Source organism: Physeter macrocephalus, chromosome 5 (genome assembly GCF_002837175.3).
Source record: "Physeter macrocephalus isolate SW-GA chromosome 5, ASM283717v5, whole genome shotgun sequence".
In the NCBI taxonomy this organism is placed as follows: domain Eukaryota; kingdom Metazoa; phylum Chordata; class Mammalia; order Artiodactyla; family Physeteridae; genus Physeter; species Physeter macrocephalus.
The window spans coordinates 22,051,779-22,069,398 of record NC_041218.1 but is presented as its reverse complement, the minus strand read 5'-3'; the positions used below and the strand labels follow the sequence as shown (position 1 = coordinate 22,069,398).

Genomic DNA, 17,620 nt, shown 5'->3' with positions numbered 1-17,620 from the left:
GTTGTAAGGCCTACTCAATCAAAAGGATTTTTCATAAATCTCCCTTCCATAGGAAGAATTATCCTAGTTCAAACAGGAGAAAATACTGTGCTTAATTATCTTTCTCTCTCCATCTGGATATTTCATGATGCAAAGGACTGAACTGTCAAATAAGCAGCCACACGGCTCTGTCTGCACCAGGCACCACTTGCCCCCATCCACACTCCCCAGAGGGGCTTCTCCTCTGGGCTCCCTGCTACGCCTGCCCCTGCCGGCCCATCACTGCACCTCTCCACCAGAGGGCTGTGCCACATGCATGGACAGGGGGCCCGCAGGGCAGGAAGAGCACTAGAAATGAATGGCAACACCCTGCTCCTGCCCTCAAACAGGGGCTGACCAGAGCGGATGTGTGAATGATCCAGCTTCTACACCCTCAGATGACCCCACCCTCAGGTGGGATCCAGTGAGGCAGGTTCCTCAGTCTGCCTCCCAGAGGCCCAGCAAAGCTGGGCTCCAGCTGCCCACAGTGGTGACTGGCTTGGTAACACGCTATTGGTGCTTCTGGTGTTTCCCTCACCTTGCAAATAAACTACAGGCACAGGCATCCATGTCTCTCGGGGGAACTCAATCTAAGAAAATACCTCATACCACGAGGACTTGAGGAGACATAGTTACAAAGCACAGAAGGGTCTTGTCTTAGTTTCTTCTTAAATCTTCTCGCAACAAATAAATATACTTCAGAGTCTCGGTTTATCACAGAATTAGCAACACACAATCTAGAGATATTGATATAATATTAAGATAAAATATCAGTGGTGTTTTTGTGATGACCAAAGAGTCCACTGGACTCATAAAACTAATTCAGAAGAATACTATCATGAATTTTTTCAATTTGGATAGTGAGTGAGTTCATCCTAATTCAAAAAGATAAAATCACTTTGATAAAATAAAAAGAAATTCTAAAACACAATTTTATTACGTGGAGAAGTTCAGTTCCAGAAATAATTATTGAAGACCTACTAGGTTCCAGACATGAAGATGACCCAGGCCCTGTCTCCAGAAAACTCAGTGTCTAGAAAAGGGAGACAGACATGTAAGTCAATAATTACATTAGAGTCAAAACGTGTGGTAATTGAACTGTGAACAAAGACACTAGCGAAGTCCTGTCTGGACGGAAAAGGGTCGAATAAGGTTTCCCAAGCAGGTATTGTTGGAACAAGGTTTTCAAAGATGTCTAGGAGAGGTGACTAGGCACTCCAGGAGTGAGAGAGAGAGCACACCAGGTAGAGGGGCCAGCCTGTGAAAAAGGAGAGGCAAAAGCAGCTCTGTGTGTTCATCAGGCCCAGGCTCCTGTTCAACAGAGGTAAAATTAATACTCATGTGTAAAAGAATAACTTTTTCCTCCAAATTGTAAAATCCTCACAAGAATCACTTGACCAAAAAAAAAAAAAAAAAAATCAGACAAGTTTTCTGCTTCAAAAAAGCCTCTAAAATGCTGGGCCCTCATGTATTATCCTTGAAGCATAAATAAGAGAAAAATTGTCTGACTCGAAATACAGTTACTGGCTACACACCGTATGATCCCAACTATACAACATAAAACTATGGATTCAGTTAAAAGATCAGTGGTTGCGAGAGCTGCAGGGGCAGAGGGATAACAGGTGGAGCACAGAGAATTTTTAGGGGGGTTAAAATACTCTGTGATCCCATAATGAGGGCTACCCGTCATTATGCATTGGTCCGAACCCAAAGAATGTACAGCGTCAAGACTTCAGGTGATTAAGATCTGCCCTTGTAGGTCATCAACTGTAACAAAAGTACTGCTCTGGTGGGGGATGATAATGGGGGGACCTGTGCCTGGGGAGAGGGGATGTATGGGGTATATGGGAAATCTTGGTTCCCAAAACTGCTTTAAGATAAATTCATTTATACATATATAATCATAAATGTTCATTATTACTTGTTAAAAGCCATCAGATCTATAGCCATGGGAAGAAAACTAATACTTTTAGAAATAAGACTTATTCTGTTATCTTCTGCATGTTTGGTTCAATTTAAACTTATTCTCAGAGTTTCAATAAATATTGATTGCTACTGCCTCTTTTTACTGAGGCAAATCTTCTCTTTCAGCTCTTTACAGAGAGGAGAGGCTGCAACAGGGACTAGAGACTTTAGAAATTGTGTCCCAGAGTTTGGCATTATAGGAATTTTCCTGACTTATTTAACAGGAACACAGCAGTGCTACAGTCTTAGGATTCTTTTTCTTTGCCTGGGCTGTCAGGAAGAAAACTTAATATCCTTACAGTTGGAGGTCAGATGTGCAGCTTTTATTCTGAATGTAGCACCTTCAAAAGGGGACATGTAAACAGAAAGCTTTGGTTATAACAGATAAGATAGTGTTGTTTCACTGTATGACTAGAGATAGCATTTCATAAAACATAAGAAAAATACTCAAGATGAACTCCACAAAAATTAATGACAGGTGACATTCTGATACTTAATAAATAAAACAGAAAAGGAACCTCGCACAGCAATAAAGGATTCAATTTCAGGGTCTACTAACTTCACCATGAAAGAAAGAAAATCTAAATCAAAGCAAAATAACTTGGACCCTAATGAAGTCAATACCCTAGGCCTTGTTAGAAAAAAAATTTCCAAAAGTCATTCTTTCCAAATCCTTAACTCCATGAAAAACAGACGAGCGTTACCTCTGGCAGCTGATGAGCATTTCCTGATGGGCTCAAGGCAGCTGCCACCCTATAAAATATGACAATAGCAGCAATACTGTCTGTTGAGTCGTTCATCTGTGTATTGCTTAGGAGCCACGTGGAAGTAACTCGAAAAGAGAGCTTATTTTAAGTCATTCTCAGCCACACAAATAGGATAATTTTTCAGAACACTCCTGAGCCGGGCTCTTGCTTTCCTCTGCAGGACTTCTTTTACTGAGCTCCATCTCTGCCTCCATGCGCTTGCCCCCTCTTTTGCTCACTTCACCTCTCCCAAGCCTTGACAGGAAAGCAAACATCCACTCTTTTGGTCTTCCCCCATCCTAATCCAAAGATATCACTAAAAAAGTCTTGAAAGTAAGGAACTACATACCTCAAGGAATTTCCACTAGGAGCTGACTAATGGTGCATTAAGAGATCTTGGCCTCAGCATCCTCACTGATTTATTAGCTGTTTAGCCTTTGGCAAGTGACTTAATCTTTCTAAATCCTACTTTCTTCAACTAGCAAATGAAGAGGCCAAATTAGATGACCTCAAAGGGCCTTTCAAGCATTAAAGTTTTGCTTCTGTGAAATATACACAAGCAGAGATGCACTGAACTTTAAGGAATATGGCCTGGCAGATAAGAGCAGACAGGACACCAAGAAAAGTCCCATGTTGTTAGATTCAAATCTTGAATTTTCTCAGGGACTCAGCCCACTCAAACAGCAACTTCCAAAACTGTTATTAACTGCTTATTAAAAGAATCACGAAGTAGGTTCCACAGGACATAAAATTTTAAGATACAATTTCTATTTTCAAGTAAGTTTCAGAAACTCTGTAAAGTTAAATAGATTTCTCAACGTCTTACACTTTGATATGCTGCATGTGCACTGTGAGTCTCCAGGAGAGCTATCAGAACACAGCATTTTCCCAAACTTATTTGCCACAGAATCCTCTTCTATACAGCAAATCCTGCAGATCCAGTATTCCCAGGAATACACTCAGAGACTGCTGTTCTGAACCAATTAAAGGTCTGCCCTGCGATGAGTGAATGAACTTGGAGCGGCACCCAGGGAACCAACAGGAGCCTGGGCAGAAGGTCAAGATTCCTGTCTCTACTGCAGGTTCTGCTGCCAAGTGGTTGTTTGCACTGGACCCAGTTCACCAGCCTCCCCAGACCCGCTGGGCCCCACCTGCCCTCCAGGCATCAGCTGCCAACCTGCCCACTCCAGCCCAGCCCGGAGCAGCTCGGCATGCAGCCATCCCAGGTCTCTGTTCTGTATCTACACTGCAGAAAATGCCGGCTGCAGAGGCTGCCTCCATGTGATCATCCAGATAACCTGTAACCTTCATTCCACCGTCATCCTAATTTCTACATTATCACATAAAAAATATGGGGGAATGGTCTAGAGTTGCTGCAGAGTAAGAAGAATTCTAAAAAATCCCCAATTTTCTTCCACACAGACATAACTAAAGAAAACGAACTACAAATCTCTTTTTGAACTATCCTCTTTTCACAGAAATGTCCCAATTAGCAAATTACTATTAAGCAAATACTGGTAATTAGAGGAACAACACGGGTTTCTTTGAATTTAAAAAAAGAGAAGCTTTTAAAAAAATAAGTATTATTGACTGAAAAACTGTTGACATGTTTGTCACATTCAAAAAGCCACAAATGAATTTCTCTGAAAAACCGAAAGTCTATTTAAAAAATCCACAAAACTGGGTCTGTGCCAAAGCGTGAATGTTACAAAACCGTACACCACATGCCCTTCTCTATGTTTCGTATGAATTACTAAAGCAAGGATTAAGCTTTTGGTGGTTTGATGTCAGGAAGATCAGACATGGATTCAATGCTGGCTCTAGCTGGGTGTATCTGGGCAAGTTACTTAAGTTTTAAGACTCCTAACCCATTAAATGAGAACAAGAATACCTAGCTCACAGGATAATTAGGAGTTTTTGGTTTTTTGTTTTTAATTAGGAGTTTTAAGTAAGATAAAACTGAATCTTCCTAGCAGGTTACGGACCTGCTACATTACTTAGAATTAGGTTTGGCTGAGAATGACAGGAAGCTCAAAGTATCAGCGGCTTAAACAAGAGAGGTTTCTCTCTCTCTCAGGAAAACGTCCAGGAAGGCAAGTGGGGCACTCCATCTGTTTTGTTGTTCTATCATGTGTGACCCAACTTTATGGTCCAAGATGGTGGCATCTAAATTCTAGACAGCAGACTGGGAAAGATATAAATAAAGAGAGGGCAAGAGGGGCACATATTGTCCCTTAAAGAAGGTTCTGGAAAGGATCACATAGTAACACACATCCAATTAACCAGAATTTAATCTCATGGCCATAAAGCTGCCAAACACTCCAGTTGTGAAGTAGGCTCCAGTGATTCTATAAAGAGGGGGGTCGTGGATACTGGGGGACAGCCAGCAGGCTCTGCCCCAAAACCCAGGAACAGCTCATCTCCCATCTCAAATGGCTTCACCTTTCGGCAAGAGTTACATCCAGCCTGTACACATGGGTACAGCCACACCAGTTAAGACTGGCATCCATTCTGAATGTCTGGATTCCCATGCCGTACTGATTGTTAACTATTTTGAAAATTACCCTTGCCTTTGGGAAGCTGTGCCTTAAAAGTCCACAACAAAGATTTCCTTTGTAACATATGCAGTTTAGGACATAATTTTCCCCTAACTAGTTATTTTCCCCTTAGTTTTCTTTCTCGAAAAAGCACAGATCCTAGCAACTTGCTTTAATAGAAAAAGATCAATTTTGCTGAATGATAGGATTCTGGGTTTTTTTAACATCTTTATTGGAGTATAATTGCTTTACAATGGTGTGTTAGTTTCTGCTTTATAACAAGGTGAATCAGCTATACATATACGTATATCCCCATATCTCTTCCCTCTTGCGTCTCCCTCCCTCCCACCCTCCTTATCCCACCGCTCTAGGTGGTCACAAAGCACGGAGCTGATCTGCCTGTGCTACGCGGCTGCTTCCCACTAGCTATCTGTTTTACATTTGGTAGTGTATACATGTCCATGCCACTCTCTCACCTCTTCCCAGCTTACCCTTCCCCCTCCCCGTGTCCTCAAGTCCATTCTCTAGTAGGTCTGCGCCTTTATTCCCGTCCTGCCCCTAGGTTCTTCGTGACCATTATTTTTTTGATCCAATATATATGTGTTAGCATACGGTATTTGTTTTTCTGTTTCTGACTTACTTCACTCTGTATGACAGTCTCTAGATCCATCCACCTCACTACAAATAACTCAATTTCGTTTCTTTTTATGGCTGAGTAATATTCCATTGTATATATTTGTGCCACACCTTCTTTATTCACTCATCTGTTGATGGACACTTAGGTTGCTTCCATGACTATTGTAAATAGAGCTGCAATGAACATTCTGGTACATGACTCATTTTGAATTATGGTTTTCTCAGGGTATATGCCCAGTAGTGGGATTGCTGTGTCATATGGTAGTTCTATTTTTAGTTTTTGAAGGAACCTCCATACTATTCTCCACAGTGGCTATATCAATTTACATTCCCACCAACAGTGCAAGAGGGTTCCCTTTTCTGCACACCCTCTCCACCATTTATTGTTTGTAGATGTTTTGATGATGGCCATTCTGACCGGTGTGAGATGATACCTCACTGTAGTTTTATTTATTTATTTATTTATTTATTTTTTGCGGTACGCAGGCCTCTCACCGTTGCGGTCCCTCCCGCTGTGGAGTACAGGCTCTGGATGCGCAGGCCCAGCGGCCATGGCTCACGGGCCCAGCCGCTCCGCAGCATGTGGGATCTTCCCAGACTGGGGCACGAACCCGCGCCCGTCCCCTGCATCGGCAGGCGGACTCTCAACCACTGCGCCACCAGGGGAGCCCCCTCACTGTAGTTTTGATTTGCATTTCTCTAATGATTAATGATGTTGAGCATTCTTTCATGTGTTTGTTGGCAATCAGTATATCTTCTTTGGAGAAATGTCTATTTAGGTCTTCTGCCCATTTTTGGATTTCTGACCGGTGTGAGATGATACCTCACTGTAGTTTTATTTATTTATTTATTTATTTTTTGCGGTACGCGGGCCTCTCACCGTTGCGGTCCCTCCCGCTGTGGAGTACAGGCTCTGGATGCGCAGGCCCAGCGGCCATGGCTCACGGGCCCAGCCGCTCCGCAGCATGTGGGATCTTCCCAGACTGGGGCACGAACCCGCGCCCGTCCCCTGCATCGGCAGGCGGACTCTCAACCACTGCGCCACCAGGGGAGCCCCCTCACTGTAGTTTTGATTTGCATTTCTCTAATGATTAATGATGTTGAGCATTCTTTCATGTGTTTGTTGGCAATCAGTATATCTTCTTTGGAGAAATGTCTATTTAGGTCTTCTGCCCATTTTTGGATTGGGTTGTTTGTTTTTTTGATATGGAGCTGCATGAGCTCCTTGTATATTTTGAGAGTGTTCTGCCTACGTTTTCCTCTAAGAGTCTGATAGTGTCTGGCCTTACATTTAGGTCTTTAATCCATTTTGAGTTTATTTTTGTGTATGGTGGGCACTCCATTTTTGATGTCATAGTCTCCTAAAGGCTGAAATACAGAGACTTGATGGTGGAAGGAAGCAGCTCCATCCCCACTGCCCATGCCCCCCACGCTGCTGGGCCTCGTCACCTCCTGGCCACTGATAGTAGTTGTAAGCAAAGGATGAAAAGGAGAAGGAGCAGTATCGACTATTAAATCCCTACTCAGTGCACATGTGACATATGTGGGCGGCATGTGCTGAATAAACTGTACCCCATTCACCATTCCAATTAAACCCAGTTAACACCAGTATTCATCTTCTTGAAAAACTGGAGCTGAAGCAGAGTGCCCCAGACCAGATCTTTCTGGGATAATAATTTCCAAGAGTTTAAATCCTAAGCTGTGTTCTACAGGTGTCAAGAAAACTTGCATGGAAAGAAAAAAAAATTCAGTATTAGGAATATTTTCCCTTCTAAAATGTATTAAATTAAATGTAATAAGAAACAGTTTAAAATAGCTTTAATTGCTGTAAAATAACCAGCCTGTAAGAAATGGCGCACCAACCCTTTGTCCTGGTGTGCTGTGAAAGCTCTGGCCAGCCCTCTGCTCTTATTCAACTATTTAATTCTATCTTAAGTGACCCTTACACCTCCTAAACAATCTGTTCTCCATCCTGCACATTTTAAGGATGTGCTTTATTTTTTCCTTAATTACTTTATTGATTTTTTTTTTTTTACTAACAAGCACATAGTTACAAAGTACATTAAGAAAAGAATATACAGTGAAAAAGTCACTCTGTTCTATCTCTGTTTCCCTTACACTATTTCCCTTCCCAAAGGGAACTATTCTTACTGTTTCCTGTGAATTTGTCCAAATTATGTATCTTCTAACATAAATGTCAACATAAACACATTCTGTTTTGCATTTCCAATATTCTATTCTTTTCTCATTTTAAAAAGCATTTTTTTGCCAGCACTCACTGTAATTTACTTTCTATTCTAAACTGAACAGTGACGTTTACTGTATATACAGGTGCTGTTTAACAGTGTGTGTGCACCACCAATTATCACAAAGTAATAGTCTAACCTTGAAAAGCTCTTGGTACCAATTTTCTTTCCCACAATTAACTTCTATGGAACACTAATTCTCAACAAATAAATAGCTGGAAGAACATGCGTCTTCAGGGGAAGAATTAAAATCTTGAATGGGAAGGGCATGAAAGTGTAAGCTCTCCACCCACCCCCAGAAATTCTGCATGTCCCGCTGGGCAGAGTCCCTCATCCATCACCTGTGGAAACTCACTGAATTTAAGGAGAAAGGTATCTGAAGAAAGCTTCTAGTGCAACACTGTCCACATGAACGTTCTACAAACTAGCAATACTCTATATCCACGCTGCCTAACACCCATATCCACCAGCCACATGTGGCTAAATGGATACTTGAAACGTGCCTAGTACAACTGAGGAACTGAATTTTTAGTTTAATTTATTTTAAATAACCACATGTGCCTAGTGGCTACCATTTTGGACAGTCCTGGTCTACCGAATAGTGGATAAACAGAAAAAGATTACAATCCCTGTTATAAAACAGGGACAGTAGGAAACGTGTGTGTATGAATATGTATGGTAAGCATGGTAGATTAAGCTCAAGCTACATCTCCTGAATCTTCTTTCTTTACATACCCAAGGCTGAGTGGACTATTTCAAAAAATAATTTCTTTACTTAAAGTTGGAACAAGCCTTAAAGCAATGCTGCAACTACCTTTAAGATCTGAAATTGAAAGAGTTTTAATTTACTAAAACTCTATGTTTGATGATGCACTCTGTTTTATAATTTTCCTGGCATGATGTTACGCGTGCATCACACTAAATTAACAGTTTCTCCGTTAGGTGGAAAAAACAAATTGCCGAAGCATATGTAAAATATTATGCCAACTGCACATATATATATATGCATATATATATTTATATATATACGTTTGTGTATGAATAGAACTTATCTAAAACGGTGCTGTTCAACAGCACATTCTGTGATGATGGAAATGCTCTCTACCTACCCTGTCCAACATGGTAGCAACTATTCATACACAGCTACTGAGCGCTTGAAAGATAGCCAGTATGACTGAGGAACTGGACGTTTACTTATATTTAATTTTAATTAATTTAAATGTAAATAGCCACAGTCACTTCCCTGGTGGTCTAGTGGTTAAGACTTTGCCTTCCAACGCAGGGGGTGTGGGTTCAATGCCTGGTCAGGGAGCTAAGATCCCACATGATCCCACATGCCTCGCGGCCAAAAAACCAGAACATAAAACAGAAGCAATATTTTAACAAATTCAATGAAGACTTTAAAAATGGCCCACATCAAAAAAGTCTTTAAAAAGAGAAATTTAAATTGCCAACAGGTGGCAAATGGCAACTTTGTTAGATGGCATGGGTCTAGAAGAATAAACCTCAAACTGTTCAAAGGCTACTTCAAAAGGTCTTATGATTGGAGGGAAGAAGATAAAGTTTTACTTAAATTTTATACACCACTGTAGTGTTTGGATTTAATTATCTAGTTTTGTACAACTGGCAGGTATAGCTCATCAAATAAATAAATACGAAGGGAAGGTGTCTCATTAGCTCGGGCCTCCGTAACAAATTCCACCGACTGGGTGGCTTAAACAACAGAAAATTTTCTCTTACAGTTCTGGAGGCTGTTAGGTCCAATGTGAGGGTGCCAGATGGTCGGGCTCTGGTGAGCGCTCTCTTCCTGGCTCCGGGACGGCCCCCTTTTCACTGTGTCCTCACGGGGGAGTGAGGGTGGGGGGAGCAAGCTCTGGTCGTCCTCTTCTTACAAGCAAGCTAATCCCTCATGGGGACACCACTCTCTAAACCTGTTATCTCCCCAAGGCCCCGCCTTTGAATACCGAACACTGGAGGTTATTAGGCCTTCAATATATGAATCTGGGGGACACAAACATACAGTCCATAACAGAAGGACACAGGGAAGAATGAAAAATTCCTTCTACTTTGTGCATCTCTCTACTCCATTCACTTAGCTCAGCAGGTGCCCTAGAATCTGTACTATTAGGTTTCCAACATCTGGTTCTTGAACAGCTGAGACAATGGCATTTTCAACTGAGAAGAGTGTGGCCAGTCTCAAGACCTTAAGATCTTACAAATTCCTGTTTGAAAGAACACATTAATGAGTCAATGTTCTCATCTCTTTATGTAATTTCTTGATGCCCTCAACAACTGAATGGTGGTGCCAGATGCACGACAGGCTAAGCTGGAAAGGACACTTCACATGTTACCTTTAACCGTGCTTGTTCCTAGTTGTGCCAGAATGAGCAGAACTGCCTTAAACCCTCTGGGTCACCTCAACACACTCGTTTTTCCCACATCATTTGCTGGGAAGGTACCTTTTTGCAGGGGAGAGGACAGAGTCAAACTCAGCTTCCCACAGGCCCAGTGCCTTCTCCTCTCTGAGTTTTGGGGAACTTCTGCAGCTTCCCACAGGTCCCAAGGTCTCCAGGTACGGGGTCAAGGGGGGGAGGCAGCTGGTGTTCCCAAACAATGCCTGTAAACAGCAGGTGTCCCAAATCCAGGCTCCCTGGTCCGAAGCAGCCTGTGTATTCACCCACCATTAAAGGTGCTTTCTTGTGCCCCATAAAAAAGGTGAAGATGTGAAGATGTTTGCCAGCGCTAGGAAGAGGGGGAAATAAGGAGTGACTGCTTAATGGATACACAGAGGTTTCTTTTGAGGTGATGAAGATGTTCTGGAACTAGACAGAGGTGGTAGTTGCACAATGTTAATGTATTAAATGCCACTTTTCACTTTGAAATGGCTAACCTTATGTTATGAACTTCACCTAGAAAAACAAACAAAAAAATAACCAAAATCTATTTTTAAAAACATAGGAAGGGGGCACCATCCCATCACTCAAGCACAGACCTACACTACACTGAGGGCGCACTGGCCCCACACACGTCTCTGTGGGACGATGGGCAGCGGTGGACCCCCTTCCTTTCCGTTCTCAACCAAGCCTTGTGAGCTCTCCCTTCCCCCAACAAAGCTTTGTCCTTTACCCATGCTCACTGACACTGCAGAATGTGCCCTAAACCCTGGGAAGGCCCATGAGGAAACGCACCTCGCTGGAGAGTCTAAATGCATCCTCTCCAACACTCTGTATCCTAACTCAGCCACTGATCTATCTGTTGCTCTCAGGTTATTCCCTGTTGGTATTTTTTCATCTTGTGCTGCTGTTTTCTACCCGTATTCCCTAAGGACCGCCCCCTCAGCATTCTACCAGAATCTAACATTGAGGGCAAATGCCATCTTCCTGTTCTGTAGTGGTCAGAAAATTCCTCAGGAAACTTTGACTGCGCTCTTGATTGCTCTGGCTTCAACCAAACACAGTGGTTGACTCTATCTGAACAATCAGTGCAATCATTATGGCTGTGGTTAATTAAAATGTCAAATCAGTTGTTTGAATAAACTGACAAATGGTTGGACTGAATTAACTGTTTTTTTTTTTCTAGGTACCACACCAACGTTCAGTAACTGTTGGTGGGAATATGGATAGTTAGGAGGAAAAAATAGGGAAATAGAGAAAACGGTTTTCTTTAGTCTCTTCCCTGTATTCTGTCATAACTGCTCCAGCTCTCCTGATCATGCTCTAGAACCATTTTTCCAAAACATATTTGACTATGAGATCCTTTTTCACACCAACATCTTTCACTATCAATCCTTACTTTCCCCATCTCAGTAAATGGCACCTTTCTCCACCTAGTTGCTCAGTATAAAAATCTCAGGGTTCTCCTTGGCTCTTCTTTCATTCATACCCCACAAATGATCTATCAGCAAAATGTACCAGCTCTACCTTCAATGTGCCCAATCCAAGAACCTCTTCCCCAATCCAAACTGAGCTACCAGCCCATCTCAGGCACACCAGCTCTCCCCTAAACCACCCCAGCCTTCTACTTTTGACCCTCAACCCCACAGCATCCAAAGTGACCTTTTAAAATTCTAAGTCCTAACACGTCTTTCCCCTGTTCAGAAAGACTCCTCATGCCTGGGAATCAAATCTAAACTGCCCACCACAGCTATTAGCCTTACGTGGACTGGACCTCGATCTCTGTCCAACTTCGTTTCCAAATGCTCTTTCCTTTCCTGCCTGTTCTGCTCTGACAGAGCTGTCCCTCTGACAAGCCAAGCCCAGTCTCATGCCAGGGCCTACGAACTTGCAATTCCCTGTGCCTGGAATGCTCTTCCTCACTTCACTCAGTGCTGTGGACTGAATGCTTGTGTCCCCCAGAATTCATATGTTGAAGCCCTAATCCCCACTGTGATGGTATTTGGAGGTGGTGCCCCTGGGAGGTGGTTAGGTCATGAGGGCAGAGCCCCCATGATTGGGATTAGGGCCCTTATGGGAAGAGACACAAGAGAAATGATCTTTCTCTCTGCCCTGTGAGGATACAGCAAGAAGGCAGCTGTGTGAAACAAGGAAGAGTCCTCACCAAGTACCTGCCCGTGTTGGTCCCCTGATCTCAGACTTCCAGCCTCCAGAAGTGTGAAAAATAAACCAAGACACTCAGGTCCGTGGTTAACTGTCAGCTCCTCAGAGAGGTCTGGGATGTAGTGAATACAGCAGCACACCCCCCCATCCCATTTCTCCCACCTCTTTACTCGGCTTTACTTTCTTCCCAGGATCAACCACCATCTGGCTTCGCAACGCATGTTTATTGGCTTCCTGGGAGGCTCCCACACCAGAACAAGAGCTCCAAGTGGGCAGAGGTGTTATTTTGTGCCCTTATCTGTCCCCAGCACTCAAGAGTGGTACCTGGCTGATAGTAATGCTCAATAAACGTCTACTGAACAAATTAATAACTAGTTCTCACAGAACAGTCTCTCAGAATAATCAGTGAGTTGCTTCTCTAGAGTAAAATAATAAAAAACAAAAGGAGTTGAGCTGGGGGAGCGGGTAGGAACTATGACATGGGGACACAGGAGCCCTCCGCAAAGAAGTGAGGGCCAGGGCAAATCCGTGCACAGGACAGAAGCAGCTCAGGCTCCTCAGTAGGATGCAGAGGGGCTAGCTCCCAGCTGCCCGTGACACATAAAACTGGACTGAACTATCATCTTCAGTCATCTAAAAGGGGTTCTGATATACCCTCTGCGACAGACAACCTATCTCTTTTCTCTTTAAGACATAAGGCACTGAAGCTATCAGGCTTGTGGTGAAGTATGTCAAGGCATAAGTCTGAAGTTGGCCTTAGACAGTAACAGAGGGGCAAATAAAATATTTTGGTGAGAATACGTTATGCATGAGAATCACAGTGGTAACAAATGCACCATAAACTGAATAAAGGTGGTATGAAAAAAAACAGGATTTCTTTAAAGACTGTATGAAATTACATAAACATAACGCTCAGCACAGACTTTAATAGTCTTTATTATAATATACTGGAATGTCACATTTAGATGTTTCTCCCTATGATCACCACAAGGGCAGTACTATGTCATGCTCATAATCTTTGCATCCCTGAATGCCCAGCTCTGGAATGAAATAATTAATAAATCAGTGAATAATGTCTACTAAATGTTCCCGTTTTTCTGCAAAAGCCAACCAAAGAGATGAGACAAAAGAAGAGAAGGGGGAGAAAATGAGAGAAGTGGGGAGCCGAGGAGCAGCAGCACAGGGGAGCAGCAGCAGCACGGGGGAGCAGCAGCATTGACAAGGAGCAGCAGCACAGGGGAGCAGCAGCAGCACGGGGGAGCAGCAGCATTGACAAGGAGCAGCAGCATGGGGGAGCAGCAGCATTGACAAGGAGCAGCAGCACGGGGGAGCAGCAGCACGGGGGAGCAGCAGCATTGACAAGGAGCAGCAGCATTGACAAGGAGCAGCAGGAGAGTGGGCAGCAATCCTCCAACAGCGGATCAGAGAATCAGCACACGGAGGCGTAGACGAGAACAGAGCTGAGGTTGACTTGGCAGAAGTGGGGGCCAAATCTCTCACCTCACTGCACCTCGATAATCTGCAAAGGTGAGCCATGCTGAAGACACGCTTTTAGAACACTGTGATAATAAAACTGATCTATCTACAAAATTCCTGCCCATTTCTAATCTGAAAGATGCCAATCAAATTTTCTACTGCATGTATGCAGAATAAACCCTAGGGGACTACCTCTGCAGAGCACAGAACCATCCAGCAGGCGAGGGAGGTGGTTCCTGTGTAAGGCTTGGCACTGCATCTGGCTAAGGTCACAGAATGAAGGTCTGTGGCCCACGTGAGTGCTCACACACACACAGCACAAGAAAGCCAGGGGCCTGCCACCCTCCAATAAGTTCCAGCAGAAGGCAAAGGACAGAAGCACAAAAATGTTTTACTGTACTTAGGAGAGAATACAGATGTCTGTACTTGTCTTATAACAGAAGTCAGTTTGATGGAAATGAAACCTACAAAGACGACTGAGACAGTATAAAAGGTGGATGAAAAACCAGGAGGTCATCAGGACCAGAGAAGGCTCAGTGGCAGGTGGGACAGAGAGTTCCACTGCAGGAACTCGGCTTACTCTCAGCTGACGAGAGTAAGTGGGGAGGAGTTTGAGGATTGGACTAGCTTAGTAACAGCCACCATGAAGAACGAGAAGGACAGTTAACCAGAATCATGCAAGTGCTGTGCAGTGTTGGGCAACACCTCAAATTATGCAAACAGGTACCAATCTACCTCCTCGTATGATTCGCTCCAACACTGCTCAGCAGCCTGGACGCAAGCAAAAGGACAAAAAGGTCAGGAGGTGTAAGCTTTTGGCAAGAGAGTGACTTAAAACCTGCACCACGGATTCTACGTGGATAAGGAGGGAAATAAAGACAGGGAGGAACTAATGGCTAAGTACAGAGCAAAGGAGTCCACCAATTAGGGAGGTCTCAGTGAGATCAAAGGAGAGGCAGAGGGTGTAACTCTGGGGGACAAGGTGGATGGACAAGAGGATGTGGCCAAGGAGGAAATTTCTGACTTACTGATCTGAGCCATGAGTAGACAAGGTCTAGGAAGTGGGGAACTGAGGGGAGTTGGGGAGATCACTGGTGAAGACAAGCCCCAAAACCCATGCCATCAGGGAAAGAGGTGGGTCATCCCGTGAAGCTGGGGCAGGGTGGAGAACAATGAGGCAGTCATCAGTGATGAGTGGGAGTAATGAGGAAGTCAGCAAATAAGACTTATAGGGGGGTGGGGGGCGAAAGGATGGTTAAACACACTGCTGATGGTCAAAAAAGTAGGGGACGGACAGGAGGAAGGTGGAAAAGCAAAGACCCAGCGCAGCCAGGCCAGGCATGGGTGCCACCAGCCCACCTTCTGAATAGTTTTTCATCTCTGTAATGATGAAACTAACTTACCTAATCAGTTGTTCTGCCAATTTTTAATCTGAAAGATGTTAACCAATCTTTCCCCTGCGTTTACACAAATACTAGTAGTAGACTATTCAATTACTACAGGTTTCCCAAGATAAAATCTTCAGTGATTGGGCATTCATTTTAGAATCTTCAAAAGGATCACACATTTATCCCACATGCTTACAGAGTATAAGTAAGTTAACATTTCTATTAGATTTTTTAAATGCCAAGTTTTTACCGTACTTTATTACCAACTGAAAATACGCGTTTGCCTCAAAATTGGAAATCTTTTTCCTTGTCATTTAAATTGAAGATGCAGGGATCTGGTATATTTTTACTCTCTCCTCATCTTCCAGTATTTGTCACTGATTTGACCTATGAACTCATTTATGATGCAGTATTTATGTTAATAAATATTTCAAAGAGAAATTTAGCTCTTCCACCCCACTCGTTCAGGGATTGTCTCCTTTGGGAAGATGTCACTGATACCACATCTCCATTCCCCATTTCCCCAGCTGGATGCTCCCCTGTTCTGCCAGAGCATTCCATAGGCAGCTCTGTTTCTGCACTTAACTACATTCGACTGTCAACCAAAACAAGCTTTATGACCTTGGACAAGTGCTTAACCTCTCCGGGCCCTAATTTGTTTGTATGTAAAATAGAGAAAATAATAGTAAGAACATCATAGGGCTTTTTTATCATTTCATGAGTTAAAGTTAATGCCTAGAAAGCACTTAGAACAGTGCCTGGCATATAGTAAGCACTACAGAAGTGTTTGCTATTCTTATAACAATATTTATTTATGCGTCTCTCCTTGTGTACTTGTTACCACCTTTAAAGTAAGAGACTAGGTCTCAATCTTTGTATCTCCAGCACCTAATACAGTGACTGGCAAATAGGCGACATTCAGTGAATGAATACATGAATCAATTGATAAATCAATTTTTATTTCACAAAAAAAAGTCACAGATATTAAAAATAATAAGCCAAAATATTATCTTATTTATAACCCCAGTGTAAAAATAACTTAAGGAAGTTCGTGAACTACGGCCTGACATTTCAAATATGTAATTAAATGAAAGAAGTTAAAATTAATGGTAGAATTGTATCATCAGTACCACTAAAAGGTCATTGTCAAAATGGACTTAAGAATTAAGTAGCTTAGATACATTTTGACTCTAAGAATTAGTGAATTTTCACTTTCACTATAGGAAAAAAAAGAGTCCAGAGGCTTGACTCTAGACCAGGGATTTGTTATAATTTCTTCCACAGATCTAGGTACCCAGGGAGGAGATTAAAAAACCATAACAACAAAGTTCACCTACTAATCTGTCACATTTCTGCAGTAAAAGTCTCAAAGTTGCTGGCGACAGAAGGGAATCGACTGAGGTATCCAAACGAAAATTCAAATTATTGTGGCTAAAAGATGAAAACGTTCATGAAGCCCTCAGGCCCTCAGACTGGGGAGGTGGCTTCTCTCAGTCTCCAGTTAGAAAACAGCCAATCGCTAGATTTCATCTTGGGTTTAACACTTCTACAGAACACCTGATCTAGGATCACAGCATAGCCCTATTTAAAATTAGCAACACTAAAGATTTAATATTATGGTTCTCTTCAGATTATCTCTGACACTAATGAAAACAAGCCTGTCATATAACTAGTAGGACTTTCCTCCTTCACTGGCGCATGAAAAGAAGCCCCTTATTCATTAAGATGGAATTTAGTGCAAGTCCATGTTTTGCTTTCTGTTTTTGTTTTTAATTTTTATTTTAACATCTTTATCAGAGTATAATTGCTTTACAATGGTGTGTCAGTTTCTGCTTTATAACAAAGTGAATCAGCTATACATATACGTATATCCCCATATCTCCTCCCTCTTGCATCTCCCTCCCTCCCTCCCACCCTCCCTATCCCACCCCTCTAGGTGGTCACAAAGCACCCAGCTGATCTCCCTGCGCTATGTGGCTGCTTCCCACTAGCTATCTATTTTACGTTTGGTAGTGTATATATGTCCATGTCACTCTCTCACTTTGTCCCAGC

The 17,620-nt window shown here is 42.8% G+C and overlaps 1 long non-coding RNA gene across 22 annotated transcripts in view; it reads right to left on the bottom strand.

The window, feature by feature from the left end:
* LOC102991851 (uncharacterized) overlaps window positions 1-17,620 on the bottom strand; it is a 286,698-nt gene that overhangs the window by 196,393 nt on the left and 72,685 nt on the right. For 18 of the 22 annotated variants that reach the window (XR_008617318.1, XR_008617324.1, XR_003679726.2 and 15 more), the window contains one exon: window positions 9,889-10,890. The exons of the other annotated variants lie outside the window; for them this stretch is intronic. This is a non-coding gene — a long non-coding RNA (uncharacterized lncRNA). The remainder of the gene's footprint in view (window positions 1-9,888; window positions 10,891-17,620) is intronic. 22 annotated transcript variants of the gene reach the window in all.